The 10,876-nt window shown below is 36.7% G+C and overlaps 1 protein-coding gene across 5 annotated transcripts in view; it reads right to left on the reverse strand.

Moving 5' to 3' along the window:
- The window catches only part of GPR174 (G protein-coupled receptor 174), a 37,579-nt gene extending 30,751 nt beyond the window's left edge, over nt 1–6,828 (reverse strand). For all 5 annotated transcript variants that reach the window (XM_070365929.1, XM_070365928.1, XM_070365924.1 and 2 more), the window contains exon 1: nt 6,404–6,828. The gene's annotated coding sequence lies outside the window, so the exon portion shown is untranslated. The remainder of the gene's footprint in view (nt 1–6,403) is intronic.
- Nucleotides 6,829–10,876: the final 4,048 nt, after the last annotated feature.

The raw sequence follows: 10,876 nt of genomic DNA on the forward strand, positions 1-10,876 counted from the left end.
TTTCTGTTATATAGCCATAGATTGTGCTCTGAATCTGGGACATACATCCTGTAACACCAAAGCCTTGATCTTAAGGAAAAAAATGATTCACTAATATAAATATAGCTCTACTTTTTCTTCCGATGGTTGGTGCATGCATGCACAGTTGTTCCAGTCACGTCTGACTCTTTGCAACCCTATGGATGTAGCCTGCCAGACCCATCTGTACCTGGGATTATCCAGGCAAGAACATTGGAATGGGTTGTCATTTGTTCTCCAATGCATGAAAGTGAAAAATGAAAATGAAGTTGCTCAGTCGTGTCGGACTCCTAGGGACCCCATGGACTGCAGCCTACCAGGCACCTCTGTCCATGGGATTTTTCAGGCAAGAGTACTGGAGTGGGTTGCCATTGCCTTCTCCAGGGTGTTTTTTTTTTTTTCTAGGAAAGACTCAGACACATAGGAATGGCCTAACCAGGCTAAAATACTTTTTGTGTCACATCAGCTTAAATGTAAATGTGGATAGTGAGTCTCTGTTTAATGCAAAACACAATGTATTTTCTAAATCGGTTTTGTATATTCAGGTTTAGTGTGGGCTATTTTATCTCCCTCAAGTAAATAAGCCCCATGAGGGCAGAAGCTTTATCTTCTATGACTCCTCTTATTATCCATACTACACTGAAAAAGTAGTCATCACACCATATAGATTGGTTAAAGAGAATTAAAGTACTTCATCTATACTTTCTATGATCTCTTTTTTTAATCCATTTTTATTTCTCATTTTATGTGTTATACTCTCTTATTTCCTAGTTTACTCAGCCCAAACCTAATAAAAGGACAACCTATTTCAAAATTGGTACAACTTGATTCCTTCTGCTATAAACTCTGTTGATTTCAAATGGAAAGGGTCAAAATAGTGTGATGTGACATTGTCATATAGAGACAGCCTAGTGTAATGGAAAAGGCTTTGACAACCAACAAAATTGGGTTTGAAATTTTTTTTTAACTAACATTTAATTTTAATTTTTTTTTTTTTTACTTTACAATATTGTATTGGTTTTGCCATACATCAACATGCATCCGCCATGGGTGTACATGTGTTCCCAATCCTGAACCTGCATCCCACCTCCCTCCCCATACCATCTGTCTGGGTCATCCCAGTGCAGCAGCCCCAAGCTTCCTGTATTCTGCATCAAACCTGGACTGGCGATTCATTTCTTATATGATATTATGCATGTTTTAATGCCATTCTCCCAAATCATCCCCCTCTCCCTCTCCCACAGAGTCCAAAATACTGTTCTATACATCTGTGTCTCTTTTGCTGTCTCGCATACAGGGTTGTCATTACCATCTGAACAAGACAGTTGTAAAACGTTGAGTAAGTTATTTAATTTCTTTCACATTGCTTTTCTTCATCTATAAGATGGGGGGAGATAATAAAGTTATTATTGAGAAGTAAGAGTTATTGCCCAATGCTTAGTGCACATCATAAGTGCACAATAAATAATAATCATTTTTATTTTTGATGGTATAGAACTCAAAAGCAAAGTTAGGGCTTGTAGTAGATAGGCTTTAAAAATTGGTTAATCGTAGGCTATAGGTAGCTTATTAATTATTTAGCAGTTTTTTCTGGAGTCATTACTAGGAAGATACATGATTTTGATTAGGGCATTAGTTCCTTGGGGAGAAAACAGCTCAAGGATAGCCTGAATTTGATGTTGACCCTTAGACCACAGAGTTCACAGCTTGAGCTTTGAGGAGGATTTTGGAACCACTAAATGTATATCTAAACTCATAAATCATATTGGAAAATTCTAGTTATTTTTCCTTTCTTATAAAAACTAGACTGATCTCCCAGAATTGTAATAATAGAAGAAAGAGAAAGACTCGGAATTTTTCATGAGGATAATGAAATCAACATGCTTAAGAGTGAGATTGAGCAAATCAAAATTAACTTATATTCCAAAATGAATTTTTCAAATCTAAAAAAGGGTAATGTGAAATTAAAATCTTATTTTGAAAGCACACTATTAGACAATCCATCTTTTTTAATGAAAATGTTAAAACTTCATGGGAAAAGAGAATAAACTATCATTGCATAAGAGTATTGTCCATTCTTTGGCCTAATATGACAAGAGAGTTAATGCACGAATTCATTACTAGATTAGAATTAAAATTTCCAAGGCAGTATCATAATTCTTTGGAGATGAGTTTACTAGGATGATTCACCTTTCATTTACATTTCATATCAAAATATTTGCTTCAAGTTCACAAATATGTGACTAAATGAAAAGGCTGGGGAAAAGACTGCATCTTTATCCAATGTATTAAAGCATCCTGCATATTGGGGATCACACTGCATTTGGATACGAGCCAGCATGATTAACCATAATGCCATATTTTCCAGATATTTGTTTAGTATAAGTTTTTATTCTGGCTCTATATGTTTTTCCCAAGTCCCAGTCAAGGAGCAACTTATAACCCAGGTTAATCAACCTTAACATCTCTTCCTTATTGAATGATATCACAGGGATTTTCAATTTACTGATTCCCAGAGGTCAAGGAGCTTTAAATTTCCTCAGCGATTTTTTTCCCCTAGAAAAGACTCAGATACACAGGTGACATTTCTTAATATTCAGTTATTACAACTGTAATTTTGAATCAAGATGCTTATTAACAAGTAATTCTATGTAAAATACATTCCAAGCCATCTTCTGTGAATTCTGAGAAATAGCACTCTTGTCTCTGCTGATTGCAAAATGTCTTTACAGTGCTTTGATTAGTCAAATTTCGTGGTCCAAAATTGAATGAAGTTTACATTATTTTCTGTGACCAAAAGGCTCTTCTAGCAAGTGGCCAGAGAAAAGCTGAGCAACTCAAAATTCAGAGTATGATCACACACTCTGTATAACTCAGTCCCAAAAATCTACTTTCCCTAATTAACCCTAATTGTGAAGCTAATTGATAGCTTCACAGTATGTCATATTCTTATTGTGCTTCAGCTAGGTAGAGCATAAATAGAGTGAATTTATCATATCCATTGATGTGAAATTAAAACAATTCATTTTTTTAAGACCTGATAAGATTTGGAAGTCATAGACTTTCAGAGGGAAAGACATTACTATACCTGATGTCTTGACATGGACTGTGCTTGATTTTGATAATCAAACTGGGTATTTCTATCATCAGTGGCTCTTCCACAGAGAGATTAATGCTAGGTTAAGTGACTGAAATTTCCCTTATTATATTAAATAAAATTAGTACTACCCAGTTTTATGCTTAGCATTCTTAGAAAAAAGAGGTCTACTTGTACTTTTAGAATTAAAAAAATATTAAGATGAAAGGAAAAAATGATTAACCAACAACAAAACAAGAAAAAAAATTAGATACCAATCAAAATTGAATCAAAAGAGATAGAAACAGATGTTATTAACATTATTATTATGGAAATATGGAGAAAATGGCAAATATATCTTTAGAATATTAAATCAGTAAAATTCTTGGTTATAAAAATTAATAAGGAGCAGGATAACATAGATTTTAAAATCCCCTCTGCACATCCCTACCACCCAAGAAAAAAAATAGAAATTTCTAAATTATTTTTATACTTACAAATTTAAACTAACCTAGTATATTGGACAAAAACAGGAAGAGAACAACACTGTGTCTACTAAAGAAAAGTTTGCTTATTGGACCCAAGTTATGATCTTCCTTTATCAACATTAACTGAATTATTTAGATAATTATTTAACTTTCCACTGTGAGAGGCATGTATAAGCATAACTTTATCTTAGAGTACCTCTGATAGAATTTTAATAAAAGTTATCTAACTTTGTCATATCATTGTGTTTAAAGATAACACCAGTCTTTTGTTTCAGATTCTTTACAAGAATGTCTAGTACATATCCTTGATTCACTAGTATCACAATATATTATTGTCAAGTTGCCAAGAATGTTCATTAGTTTCAACAATTTCATTTTACAAGAAGAAAAGAGAGAAAGAGATTTTCAACTTGTTATAGTAAATTTAGAACACAAATTTTTTTCTGTAGTTTGGAGCCACTGTCTTACTCATCTTTGTAATCAAGATGGCTTAATTATATCCATTGATGTGACCTTAATTACAAATATCAAGAAAACATGTCCTTTTGCAGTTTTGAAATTGATTTTTTTTAAAAATGAAACAAATCAGATAAATAATAAATCAGTCCATATTGTGAATAGCATTCATTTTCCAGCAGAGCAAAATCTCTTGGAAGAAACAAATATATTGTCAATTATTAAGAAAGGGATTTAGGTATCTGATTGGTGCCAAAAGTGTCTATCAGAGAAAGACAGAAAGCATGCTTGTTTCTCCTTTTAATTTCAGCTATCTTAGTGCAAGGAGATCAAACCAGTTAATCCTAAAGGAAATAAGTCCTGAGTATTCATTGGAAGGACTGATGCTGAAGCTGAAGTTCCAATACTTTGGCCACCTGATACAAGGAACTGACTCATTAAAAAACACCCTGATGCTTGAAAAGATTGAAGGGAGGAGGAAAAGGGGAAGACAAAAGGATGAGATGGTTGGATGGCATTACCAACTCGACAGACATGCATTTGAGCAAACTCTGGAAGTTGGTGATGGACAGGGGAGCCTGGCATGCTACAGTCCATGGGGTCGCCAAGAGTCAGACACAACTGAGTGACTGAACTGAACTGAACCTAGTGTTAAGGGGGATAATTGAGTTCATTCATTCCTAAGAATCCCTAGGTGGAAATTCAGTGAACTTTTTGGAAGAGTCAATGACCCTCATGTGTTTATTCACCTTTACAATGTTCTGTACTATATTTGCTGGCCCCAACAGAATAGATACACTAGATGGTTCCTGTCTCACAGAAATGTTATTGTAAACATTAGCAAGGCAGAGTGGTACATGTGTTCACAAGTGCAAAGAAAATTTTTGTAATTAAAAAAATCTTCCTCTGGCACAGACTTCTTGGAGGATGGCATTTATGTATTCCAAATATTCACTAGTATGGAATCTTTCCCTGGGCTAAAAAATTTAAATCCCATCTATGAGATTGGTGCTTTTGCCACCATATCTGAGATTTACAGCAACTAAAACACTCAGAAATATATACTCTTTGCTGAATGACAGAAAGCTTTCTAAAAAATAAATGTAAGCTTTGCTAGTTGAATAAAATTATAACCTTTTTCTTCCTTGGAAATATTATAGCATTATAATATGAAGCCCTTGCACACAATTGTCAACAGCAGAGAAGAGAGAAGGAAAACCATTTGGAATTTAATCTTGGGTCTTGTTGCACCATAAGAATATATAATTTCCTTTCTTTTAATCTTGGGATGCAATTTCTAGTGGTTACATGCTATTGATAGACTCATCACTTAAAATTTGAGTGTGAGTGTGTTAGTTGTTCAGTCGTGTCCAACTCTTTGTGACTCCATGGATTGGGGCCTGCCAGGCTCCTCCATCAGTGGGATTTTACAGGCAAGAATACTGGTTTGGGTTGCTAGTCCCTTCTCCAGGGGATCTTCCCAACCCAGGGAGTTTGAAATTTTGAAGGTATCTTCATTAATATTTTCTCTTTGAGCATAAAAGAAAAACAACATGCATACTAGAAAACAATTTCACTTACATTTTTTCAAAATAAGTTGTCAATTATAAATGTATAAAATGCAAACTTAATTCAAAATTATTTTATCTGTTGTTGACTTTATAAATATACTGATTATTTATTCTCATAGATACAGCTTATGTATGAGCAACTGTGTCTGTTATCTTTCTTATTTCCCCTCTCATTAGAAATGTGTTTTTTCTTACTGAAATGTTTTGTTTGAAAGAGAATTCTCTATAGCTAACATTTATTATAATTTAAATTATAATTTAGAGTGAAAATATGTAACTTGTACAAGCTAATAGGAACACACATTCATGTTGATAAGGGTCTTCTTGTTTTCTTATTATAGCTCATTTTGAAAAAGTCACAAATGTAATATTTTGGCAGGTAAAAATATCATCTCCAAAGAGTTATAGCAAAGAGTAGATAAAAACAATCCTGAACATTCATATAAGCAACTCTACTTAATACAGAGTTGATTAAATCATGAATGTCCATAGGCTATTTTTATTCAGTATCAACTGATGGAAACACATTATGAAAAACCTCTCTATGTCAAACTTATATTTCTCCAAGTTCAAAGATTCTTCCTCCTTCCCACCTCAGGTAGCCAACTGTACAATTATTTTTGTTTGTGCAAATACCAAGGAAATGACATACAAGGATGGTCCAGGTTTACTACATCCATGCCACCCTTAGATCTGACAGTTTGCCCAGAATCTGGTGTAAAGAGGTCAGTCGAAGAGATCAAAGGTGAAAGGCACAGATAACAGCTAATATGCATTTAAAAAGTGGAGCTTACCATTTCAACTTCTTTCTGTTTTCTCCAGAGATATCCAAATAATTCATGTATGAACCACTCCAACATGGATGCTACTGATCAATTTAAGCGTTTCTCTTTGTTCTGAGAAAAACTAATCCAATCTCTCTTCACTACAAATCCCTACCAAAAAAAAGAAAGAAAGAAAGAAAGAAAGACACAAGAGAAACAAAGGAGGGATAAAGGTTGGAAGGAAAGCGTAAATAGAAAACAAAATAAAAGAAAAATGAAGAAAGCAAGAGAAAAAAGAAAAAAATTATCTGCATTGCCTAACCACTATCATATTGAAAAACATGATAGTGAGATGTCAGAGTGAAATATGCAAGCCACTCTGAACACTGAACATTTCCGTTTTCCACGGGCAGCTTGAACTAACATTTGTGCATGTACTCTCTCTCTCTCTCTCTCTCTCTCTCTCTCTCTAATTAATGATGCAGGACTAACACTATGGGCTACACATACAGTCTGCAAAGCTTTACACTTAACGGAGAAATTCTCATTTCTATTTATAGGACCACAGTGCATTGTCTTTCAATCTTGTGGTTGCACTCAGCTTTGAGACTGTGGTAATACACAGCCTATTTGTGAATGCAGCCTTTTTCTGAAACTAGGTTTCCTTTGGCCACATGCATAGATAGTGGATGACTGTAATCTTTACTACTATCTTTTCTCACAGACCCTCAACTACTGTGTTCAAGTACCAAAGTGGACACACCCTGTCTAAGGATGTCCCTTCACTTCAGTTCAGTTCAGTCACTCAGCCGTGTCCCACTCTTTGTGACCCCATGAACTGCAGTACACCAGGCTTCCCTGTCCATCACCAACTCCCAGAGTCCACCAAAACCCATGTCTGTGGTGTTGGTGATGCCATCCAACCATCTCATCTTCTGTCGTCCCCTTCTCCTCCTGCCCTCAATCTTTCCCAGCATCAGGGTTTTTTCAAATAAGTCAGCTCTCCGCATCAGGTGGCCAAAGTATTGGAGTTTCAGCTTCAACATCAGTCCTTCCAATGAATACCCAGGACTGATCTCCTTTAGGATGGACTGGTTGGATCTCCTTGCAGTCCAAGGGACTCTCAAGAGTCTTCTCCAACACCACAGTTCAAAAGCATCAATTCTTCTGCACTCAGCTTTCTTTATAGTCCAACTCTCACATCCATACATGACTACTGGAAAAACCATAGCCTTGACCAGACAGACCTTTGTTGGCAAAGTAATGTCTCTGCTTTTTAATATGCTATCAAGGTTGGTCATAACTTTCCTTCCAAGGAGTAAGCGTCTTTTAATTTCATGGCCGCAATCACCATCTGCAGTGATTTTGGAGCCCGGAAAAATAAAGTCAGCCACTGTTTCCCCATCTATTTGCCATGAAGTGATGGGACCAGATGCTGTGATCTTAGTTTTCTGAATGTTGAGCTTTAAGCCAATTTTTTCACTCTCTTCTTTCACTTTCATCAAGAGGCTCTTTAGTTCTTCTTCACTTTCTGCCATAAGGGTGGTGTCATCTGCATATCTGAGATTATTGATATTTCTCCTGGCAATCTTGATTCCAGCTTGTGCTTCCTCCAGGCCAGCGTTTCTCATGATGTACTCTGCATATAAGTTAAATAAGCAGGGTGACAATATACAGCATTGACGTACTCCTTTTCCTATTTGGAACCAGTCTGTTGTTCCATGTCCAGTTCTAACTCTTGCTTCCTGACCTGTATACAGGTTTCTCAAGATGCAGGGTTAGGGTTAGTACTGGATACAATCTCAAAAATGACAGCATGATCTCTGTTCATTTCCAAGGCAAACCATTCAATATCACGGTAATACAAGTCTATGCCCTGACCAATAACGCTGAAGAAGCTGAAGTTGAACGGTTCTATGAAGACCTACAAGACCTGCTAGAACTAACACCCAAAAAAGATGTCCTTTTCATTATAGGGGACTGGAATGCAAAAGTTGGAAGTCAAGAAACACCTGGAGTAACAGGCAAATTTGGCCTTGGAGTACAGAATAAAGCAGGGCAAAGGCTAACAGAGTTCTGCCAAGAGAACACACTGGTCATAGCAAACACTGTCTTCTAACAACACAGGAGAAGAATCTACACATGGAAATCACCAGATGGTCAACACTGAAATCAGATTTATTATATCATTTGCAGCCAACGATGGAGAAGCTCTATACAGTCAGCAAAAACAAGACCAGGAGCAGACTGTGACTCAGATAATGAACTCTTTATTGCCAAATTCAGACTTAAATTGAAGAAAGTGGGGAAAGCCACTAGACCATTCAGGTATGACCTAAATCAAATCCCTTATGACTATACAGTGGAAGTGAGAAATATATTTAAGGGACTAGATCTGACAGATAGAGTGCCTGATGAACTATGGATGGAGGTTTGTGACATTTTACAGGAGACAGGGATCAAGACCATCCCCATGGAAAAGAAATGCAAAAGAGCAAAATGGCTGTCTGAGGAGGCCTTACAAATAGCTGTGAAAAGAAGAGAAGCGAAAAGCAAAGGAGAAAAGGAAAGATATACCCACTTGAATGCAGAGTGCCAAAGAATAGCAAGGAGGTATAAGAAAGCCTTCCTCTGTGATCAATGCAAAGAAATAGAGGAAAACAATAGAATGAGAAATAGTAGAGATCTCTTCAAGAGGATGTCCCTTAGGTAGCTTGAAATAGGAGAGGTCAAGCTAGGGATGACCTCTGCCTAGAGTATTCTTTTATGTTTAAATCTTCAAAGTCTTAACAATGAAATAAATACCCTACTACTTAAGAGGTTTGGAGATATTTAACTCACCATATCCTGTCCACCCATTCCCCATTTCCCTCAGAACCTTTGTGACCAGGAACTGTAGGTAAGCACTCATTTCCTTTCAGTTTAGGGAGGACTGAGTGAAAAGAGGCTTGTTTCCTGTAGCTAATATTCATAACCACAATCTCTTGAAGATGGAACCTTGGAGCCCCAGAGTTTAGCACCATACTGTATTAGGCACCTAATACTTTACCACTGGACTTCCCCAGGGGCTCAGTGGTAAAGAATCTACCTGCCAATGAAGGAGATGCAGGACATGTGGGTTTATCCCTGGGTTGGGAAGATCCCCTAGAGGAAGAAATGGCAACCCACTCCAGTATTCTTGCCTGGAGAATCCCATGGACAGAAGAGCCTGGCAAGCTGTAGTTCATAGGGTTGCAAAGAATTGAACATGACTTGGTGAATGAACATACACACACACCCTACCACATTACCACCATTAGAACCACTGGAAGATGAACAAGAGACAGCTAAAAGCACTTCCCAAGATTTGATTTTTAGATCAGAGAGAGGACATTTTTCATGTAGGCCATAGGAGAAAGAAGTATGTTAGTGCAGGTCCAGTCTCACACCAGGACATATCTGTGTGATATACTATATGGAGAACCTGTAGGGCTCTACTTTAAAATGCTTCCTTCACTAATGTCTGCGACACCAGCCCTTTGGAGGTAAGCATTTCTTCTTTTTAAAGTTGATTTTCCAATTCTGATGCTCACTTAAAAATGTACTTACTTAAAATCTTAGTGTAAATGATTTAATTAGAATTGAAAAGACAGAAGTAGATAGTGGGAACAAGTCATAAAGGAAAACTGAAGAGATTCCAGGATGGGAAAACTAAGCTTCCAAAAATAGTCTTTAATGAATTTACACTATGATACCTATGGTGAGAATAGTCCTGAGCTAGTTGGGGAAAAATAAAGGTGGGGGGAGAGTAAATTAATCTAAATTTTCCTTAAGTCAGGTATGCTGACAATAGACCAAAATATATTACCCCTGCTTTTTCTTTTTATTCTGTACTCCAAGGTCTGGCAGAATATGGGGGTAATGCTGTGTTTGTTTATTTTTTAAAAAGTTTCTATTTGCTTTGGGTTTCTCTAGAGTTTATTATGATGCTCTTTCCCTCTCATACTCCATTCAGCAAATATTTTCAAAATTGCTAAATGAAAGACAAGTGGATCAAATGCAGCTTGGGAGGAGAGAATGAGGGGGAAAGTGTGGGAAACAAGTGATAGCAAAGGGCAGGGTACCACGTCTGAACAAATTTTTAGCATCTAGTTAGCCAGATAAGACATTATGCAATTGCCACAAATATGAAGCAACATATATGTGATAAGGGTCTAATAATGTCACATTTAAGGTTGCAAGATTTCACAGCAGAAGTAAGGTAATGACTGGAGTGAGAAATGGAAATTCAGGATGGAACTCAGGAAAGTATTACAGGGGAAGGAGAGAGTAGGCTGAGTCTACTAAGAATGGCAGGATTTCAATAAGAAATATTCAGTTCAGTTCAGCCGCTCAGTCGTGTCTGACTCTTTGTGTACCCATGGACTGAAGCATGTCAGGCCTCACTGTCTATAACTAACTCCTGCAGTTTACTCAAACTCATGTCCATTGAGTCAGTGATGCCAACCAACCATCTCATCCTCT

Source organism: Bos mutus, chromosome X (genome assembly GCF_027580195.1).
Source record: "Bos mutus isolate GX-2022 chromosome X, NWIPB_WYAK_1.1, whole genome shotgun sequence".
NCBI lineage: Eukaryota > Metazoa > Chordata > Mammalia > Artiodactyla > Bovidae > Bos > Bos mutus.